We start from the raw sequence: 7,416 nt of genomic DNA, 5'->3' as shown, positions 1-7,416 counted from the left end.
TCCGTTTTGGGTTGCCGTTCGCACCCCGAAAAGTCCACAACTAGAGCACCTCTTCTGCACATGTGCGCGGCACGATTGAACACTTCTGCGCATGTGCGAAACACACAGATCGCTTCTACGCATGCGCGGGCGGCACATCCAGAAGTAAACACTTCCGGGTTTGAGCATTCGTAAGCTGAAAGTCTGTAACAAGAGCAGAACGTAACACGATGCCTTGCAAGACGGAAAACTCGCAAGACGAAAGGGTTTTTTGAGCTGCTTCGCAAGACAATTTTCCCTATGGGCTTGTTTCGCAAGACGGAAACGTCTTGCAAGTTTGTTTCCTTTTTCTTAACACCGTTAATACAGTTGCAACTTGACTTCGAGGAGCAACTCATAGCAAAACCTTTTTTGAGGTTTTTGAAGACTTTGGTGATTTTTGAAGCTTTTCCAAAACTTTTCCGACACTGTGCTTCGCAAGACGAAAAAAATCGCAAGACGACAAAACTCGCGGAACGAATTAATTTCGTCTTGTGAGGCACCACTGTATAGACTATGATACACATGCAAGGGACTTACATCATGAGATTTTCACTTCTTTCTGTTCTATCTATCATCTATTATCTATGATCTATGATCTATCTATCTATCTATGATCTATGATCTATGATCTATGATCTATGATCTATGATCTATGATCTATCTATCTATCAATCATCTATCTATCTATCTATCATCTATCTATCTATCATCTATCTATCTATCTATCTAATCTATCTATCTATCATCTATCATCTATCAATCATCTATCATCTATCTATCTATCTATGTAGATACAAACCATGCAAAATAAATTTTTAAAAAAGTGAAAATTGCATGATGTACGTCATCTGGACATTGTCCAGGCAAAATTAAGCATACCAAAGTCTTTCTGTCAACTTCAATAGAAGTTATTTAAGCAAATGCTTGATGCAATCCATGGGAAACTAAACGTGTTCAGCTTTGGCTTTATCACACCCTTGCCATTTTCATAGTGCTTCAAAATGCTTCACCAGGGGTGGGTGAAGGGGGGTGCGGTGAGGGCGGTTCGCCCCGGGTGTCACCACTGAAGGGGGTGACAAAATGCCAGGTGGCACTCACCGCAGGGCCTGCAGCATGCCCGAGCCACGCATCTCTCCACAGGCCCCAAACGGTCAGTCCACTGCCTCCTCCCCAGCTGTAGGACAGCTGAGTGGGAGGAGCCAGGCAGAGTCCAGAGGCCTGCATAGCGCCCTGCCCCGGCTGGCCCCGCCCCCGCAGGCAGCTGGCCCCACCCCTGGGCGCCACCCCAGGCACCCGATTGGCTTGCTCTGCCACTGTGCTTCACATACACTTTAAAGAGAATCACCACAATGTGAGAGAAAATATTATGAAAATGATATATAGGTGGTACATGACTCCAGTCAAGCTTGCAAAAATCTATCATTTGCCTGATAATAAATGTTGGAAATGTAAAGAAACTGAAGGTACATTCTTTCACCTTTGGTGGACGTGCCCAAGGATTAAGGCTTTCTGGGAGATGATATATAATGAACTGAAAAAGGTATTTAAATATACCTTCCTCAAGAAACCAGAGGCCTTTCTCCTGGGCATAGTCGGCCAATTGGTGCCAAAGAAGGATAGAACTTTTTTCATGTACGCTACAACAGCAGCAAGAATACTCATCGCAAAGTATTGGAAGACACAAGACCTACCCACTTTGGAAGAATGACAGATGAAGCTGATTGACTGTATGGGACTTGCAGAAATGACTGGCAGAATCCGGGACCAGGGAGAAGAGTCGGCAGAAGAAGATTGGAAAAAATTTAAGGACTATTTACAAAAATATTGTAAAATTAAGGAATATTGAATGATGCTGGATTGAAATTAAGTGGTTTCAAGCTGTAACTATGATAAAACGACTTTCTTTCTGTAAGCAAGAATTTAAAGCTACAAGAATTTAAGATGTTGAGATAAGGATTTGCTGTATAAACAACTCAAACTGGGTATTCAAGAAGGGGAGGTATGAGGAGGTCGGGGAAATAAGTCACAAGAAAATAAGTTGTGAAATTTAAGTGTTTTTAATATTTTTATGTTTGTTTTTTCTTTTGTTTGTAAAAAATTGGAAACTTTAATAAATATCTTTAAAAAAATAAATAAAGAGAATCACCACAATGGATTTAAAAAAAAAAAAATTACACCATGTATGCCAATTGACCTGCTGGTGCCAGGATGCCATCTCAGGATGTTATCAACACATCTGCATTTTGAGAATAGCCGCTGTTAATCATATAATTAACCACTGCCTGGACTTTTCTGCATTTCATTTGCTCACTATTTGCAATCTTCCTACCAAACCGTGTGTGCTTGCATATATCTATACATCTACACATGTCTTAACACTTAACGCCTCTGATGAAGTAGACTGCAGTCCATGAAAAAGCTTGTGTCATAATAAATGTGGCATGTAAGGTGCCCCAAGTCTTTTTAGGTTTATTTCCTGAAAGAGACGGATGCAGCTCCCTCTTAGGAAACAGATGCAGACCAGCAATTCTTGAATGACAGACCGTGTTTGGGGGTGGGGGCGAGGGATAAAGCTGAAAAGAATGTAGCTCAGTAGACGTTTGAACAGGGGACTCCCAGCACATGTCTCCTTATCCAGTGAGTTAAGTGCTGGAACGCACGTCTGCTAAATATGGCATGAATAGCTGAGTTTGTTTTGAATGTAATTGCAGATGGCTTAGTCATGGTGAAGAAAGCAAATGGCATCAGACAGGAAGATTGCTGAAACACCACAAGTGCAAAGGGCACAGGTAATGTTGTGCTACGATAAGTTTCCTGCACAGCGGAGAGACTGAAGAGACTTCACAGTGATTTGCTCACCCAGAGAAAAGATCTGATTGCTTCTGGCATTGTGGCAGGTGCCAAACACGCTTGGGAAGCAACGTTAATGGGGAGGCCACGTTCACAATAGCAGGCCGCAATTAGCGCATTTGCATGTATTACTGGGGTGGCGAGTCATCGGCGAATGCACTGACAGAACACATTGCAAGATCACTTCTAAAATCTTTAAGTACCGGTTGGGTAATTCCTTGGCAATCCTGAGCAATCCTGGTGGTCTATCAATTCCCTTCCCCCACCCTTTTAGAGGACATTCTCATGGGTAGTCTCAGTCCAATTCTCTAGTTTGTACCATATGCAGAAAGACACATAGGCCTCCTTGACACACCTGCAGAAAAAAACAAAAATCTGCTGTGGGTGGAAGCACAAAATATGCTGCACTGATTGTCAGGGACAACTTTGTTGCTAGAAGATTCTGAAAAATAGGACATGGTTATGCCTCATGGTTGAAGCAAAGGCAGGCGCAGAGGAAGGGGGTGCAGTGGGGGTGGGCCACCCCACGTGTCTTCACTGAGGGGGGTGACATTTGGCTTGTCACTCGCCTGTGACTCTGAAGTCTACTTTGAGCCATCGGGGGAAGGGGGGAGCTGCGCCGCTTTGCTAGCGGCATTCCCCACTTCCCACTTCGTTCAAAGTGTTGGTGTTGACCTTTAAAGCCCTAAACGGCCTCAGCCCAGTATACCTGAAGGAGCGTCGCCACCCCCATCGTCCAGCCCGGAAACTGAGGTCCAGCACTGAGGGCCTTCTGGCGGTTCCCTCACCGTGAGAAGCAAAGCTACAGGGAACCAGGCAGAGGGCCTTCTCGGTAGTGGCGCCCGCCCTGTGGAACGCCCTCCCACCAGATGTCAAAGAGATAAACAACTACCTGAAGGCAGCCTTGTTCAGGGAAGTTTTTAATGTGTGACATTTTAATGTATTTTTAATCTTTGTTGGAAGCCATAATTTAATAATAAATTATTATTATTATTATTATTATTATTATTATTATTAGACAGCTGGGGGAGGCGGGAGTGGTGGGTGGGCGGTGCACTGAATGTCTGCCATCGGCAGCGCACTCTGGCCCCGGCTCCAAGGCACGTGTGGCGCTCCATGCACCACGCCTGGGAGGGCACCCTCCGTACCCCAAACCCCTTGGGATGACGCCAGCCCTGGGCAGCGCGGGCATATCCTCCTCCGCTGAGCAAAGGCACAGCAAAATCTTCTTCCACATGCATCGTTGGCATGAGAACGGTGGGGAGGGCATTTCTGAATGATGCCCACATCCCTGGCTCACATCCCTGACTGGCTACAGATTCACTTCCATTCTGTCCCACACCTCCGGAAACACTTTGCCTGACTGTTTATGGGCAGCTGAGCTGTGATATTGCCTCTTGCTTGCCTATATGTGTTTGTAAGCGTCTATCCCCACCCCCCACCCCCAATGGCTGGAATGTCAATTAAGAAAGAAGAAGAGTGACATCTGTTGCCCTGCCCACTTTTGCCCTCGGCCCCACCCACTCCAAGCATGAAGTCTTCAGAAGGCTGTTCACAAGGGAACCAGGCAGAGGGCCTTCTCGGTAGTGGCACCCACCCTGTGGAACACCCTCCCATCAGATGTGAAGGAAATAAGCAGCCATCCTATCTTTAAAAGACATCTGAAGGCAGCCCTGTTCAGGGAAGTTTTTAATATTTAACACTGTACTGTTTTTAACACTTGATTGGGAGCCGCCCAGAGTGGTTGGGGAAGCTCAGCCAGATGGGCGGGGTATAAATAAATTATTATTATTATTATTATTATTATTATTATTATTATTATTATTATTGATCTCGAGCTGAAAAAGGTATCCTGTCTTATATGAAATTTGCATTGTGCATGCAAATAGTGCTTCAAAGTTATAAACTTGAGGTGCGTTTTTTAAAAAAAAGGAATTTGAAAGGTATTTGAGCAAAAGGAGGTGGTCTCTGAAGAGCAAATGAAAAGGCAAAGGTTCAAAATGGTACTCAGAGATAAATCTTTATCAGAGTCTTCCAGTAGCCCTTGCGAAACAATAAAATTCCCAACACATTTCATGCCTATCAAGGAGATAACCTTGCGCCCCCAAGAAAGGTTGTCATCAGTCAAAATGCATCATGTATTGTATTGTTCCACAATGACTTTACTATTGATATTTATCTTTTAGTACTATGTTGAAGCTTTGTTTCCGTTGGTTGTTTGGTTGGTTGTTTTTGGGGTTGTTTTTTTTACTGTCTCTTCCCTCCCTGCCTGCTGGCTAGGAATTGCAGGTGGTGGGGCCAAGAGGAAGATTCGGTCTCATCCACGTTTTAATGCGAACCTACTTTGCAAATTTTGTGATGCAATCTTCCATTTTTAAAATAATAATAAACTAATTAAAGTGTGCATGACAATATACAGTGATACGTCGGGTTAAGAACTTAATTCGTTCTGGAGGTCCATTCTTAACCTGAAACTGTTCTTAACCTGAAGCACCACTTTAGCTAACCGCTGCACGATTTCTGTTCTCATCCTGAAGCAAAGTTCTTAACCCGAGGTAATATTTCTGGGATAGCGGAGTCTGTAACCTGAAGCGTCTGTAACCCGAGGTACCACTGTATATTTCCATTTTTTAAATAATAATAAACTAATTAAAGTGTGCATGACAATATACTAGAGAAAATAATGGAAAAAATGCGTTATATTAGGGGAAACAGTTTGCAACAATGTGCATATTAGGCAAAATTGCCTACAAGAATGTGTTTATTGGGAAATTGACAGATTCACTTGCCAAAGGCATGCTTCACTCGGGAGTCATTGGTCTAGGGTAAGGTTACCAGATTTTTTTCAATGAATCTGGGGACACTTTTCAACTTCAATGGATTTTGTATGGGGACTGATCTGTAAATCCGGGGACTGTCCCCAGGAAACAGGGACATCTGGTAACCTTAGGGCTGGCTATGGGTGGGGAAAGAAGCAGTTGTCCATGGAGCTCTGCCCTCTTTTTATCCACCTATGAGTCTCCCTTGCCAATGTTTTTTAAGGAAACAAGCCATGTACCTCCTCCACAGTGGCCACCCAAGAACTGGTCTTCTCAGTGGTGGCTCCCTGTTTATGGAATAGCATATCCTCCAATTTCCTGCTGATCAAAATCAGGACACTTGTCTTTTCATGTGGTGTGAGCTGGCTGATTTGTGCGAGAGCACGAGAGCAAAAAACTGGGACATCCTGGGATCCAGTTAGAAGCTGGGGTGCCTTCTGTAATTCCAGGATGTCCCGCTCAAATTGGGACAGTTGAGGGGTCTGGAATATTATTGTCAGGGAAGGACACCAGCTCCACCAGCTGAAGCATCTCTGTTCTTCCAGGCCTTTGACAATTAATCTGAAGAGAAGTGAGCTACCTACTTGAGTGCCCATCTTTCTGTGGGGCTTTTATAAATATTATCGGATGAACATATTTGCAAGTCAATGGCTTAAGAGACACAGCCCAGCACAACTGACACAGGAGCATAAATCGTGGCTGCAGACCTAGGAGCTACACCCACACGCACGTACATCCAAGTTATTGATTTCCAGAATTCCTCTGAAGGGATGCCAAAAAAGAAGCAAAACATACTGAGAAAAAACCACTTTTCCTTATGTATTAAATTATCTTTCTATGAAGTTAGAACAAATAGTGAGGTATATAGTGGGCAATAGAGACATAAATCTTCAGTCGCACAAATCGATTGCTGCCTTGTTCTTCTATTTCCAGTAAATAACGGTCTTGAGATCTTTTTTTGTGGTGGCACTACAGTACAGTCTGCTAAGTCTCATAATCTGGGGAACCGGGTTCGCGTCTCCGCTCCTCCACCTGCAGCTGCTGGGTGACCTTGGGCCAGTCACACTTCTTTGAAGTCTCTCAGCCCCACTCACCTCACAGAGTGTTTGTTGTGGGGGAGGAAGGGAAAGGAGAATGTTAGCCGCTTTGAGACTCCTTAAAGGGAGTGAAAGGCGGGATATCAAATCCAAACTCTTCTTCTTCTTCTTCTAAGGGAACACTGGCAGTGCTTTGTTTTGTTTCCCCCCGATACGATCAATAGTGCTGCCACTCTTGAAATCATTGCACCCAGCTTATTTCCTATAGCTGAGTGGCAACTGGTAGGATCAAAAGAAATTTGTGGGCGGTGTCCCCCACTCAGAACCTCCATCCAAGCATATATATGATCAGTAACAAGACATGAAGACTGGCAACCTCAAACCTACCATGTGGGAATCCCTTGCAGATGATCGTAGTGCCTGGAGACTGACAGTCAGATCATGTATTCACAGCAGTGACCAGAGGAGGAATGACCACTGGGAGGAGCACAGAGAGAAGAAACGCCACGGGGCATCTGCAGCACCACAACCGGATGCTTTCATTTGCCCCAGCTGCAACAGAACATGTCTCTCCCATATCAGTCTCTACAGCCACAGCAGGCCCTCTAACCCTCTCCCCCAAAGGCACATCCATTGTCTCCCTAAACTGAAGATGCTGGAGGCTGACTGGAAAACTTCTGTACTGTTCT

The sequence above is a fragment of the Podarcis liolepis genome (genome assembly GCF_965112155.1).
Source record: "Podarcis liolepis genome assembly, chromosome: 9".
NCBI classification, from domain to species: Eukaryota; Metazoa; Chordata; class Lepidosauria; order Squamata; family Lacertidae; genus Podarcis; species Podarcis liolepis.
This window is presented reverse-complemented; position numbering follows the sequence as displayed.